The following is a 746-nucleotide window of genomic DNA, read 5'->3' on the forward strand; positions in this document are numbered from 1 at the left end:
GAGTTGTACTCTTTTCTCCCAAAGATGCCAAAACACTACCACATGTGTTATCTTTTTCCATGCACTCTTTCAATGGGATTGGTAGTTTAAGACCTTATTGGCACCATGTTGCTTCTTTTTAGTAATGGGAAACTAAATGATTAATAGACTTATGAGCAGTCACAAAACAAGTTTATAGCAAAACTGGAGTGGAGTCTTGATCTCAAGTTTTTTTCTAATTAGGCAAAGTAGATATCTTTAATTTTATCTGAAGTGGTTACATCTATAATAATAAAAGAGTAATTTGCTAATTAGACCTGACAGCTGAACGACCTTCCAGATGAAGCCGGGCTGTGAGGGCCAAGGCAAGCTGCTGCAGCTGTGAGGACCAAGCCCCTTGTATGAATTTTGTGTATCGGGCCTCTAGTGTAATATAAAAAAGAAGAAATATAGTCATTAACAGATTTTTCTATTGAAGTTGCCATACAGCAACTAAACTAGATTTCAGAACCACAGAACTAATATTTTGGATCCAAAATTAAGTTCCACAGTAAAAGAAAACAGGCTTTTATGTAACACTAGTGGCCTGATGCATGAAATTTGTGCACATTAAAAGGGTATTAATTAGAGGAAATATTTTAATATTGCTATTTGCCCTTTCTCTATAATAGCAGTGTCAGAGATGAAAGAAAATTAGTAAAATGTATATGAAAATCTTCCTCCTGTCAGAGTCTGGGGCACACCATAGGACCCAGAGTTAAGTCCCC

Source organism: Myotis davidii, unplaced genomic scaffold (genome assembly GCF_000327345.1).
Source record: "Myotis davidii unplaced genomic scaffold, ASM32734v1 scaffold2011, whole genome shotgun sequence".
NCBI classification, from domain to species: domain Eukaryota; kingdom Metazoa; phylum Chordata; class Mammalia; order Chiroptera; family Vespertilionidae; genus Myotis; species Myotis davidii.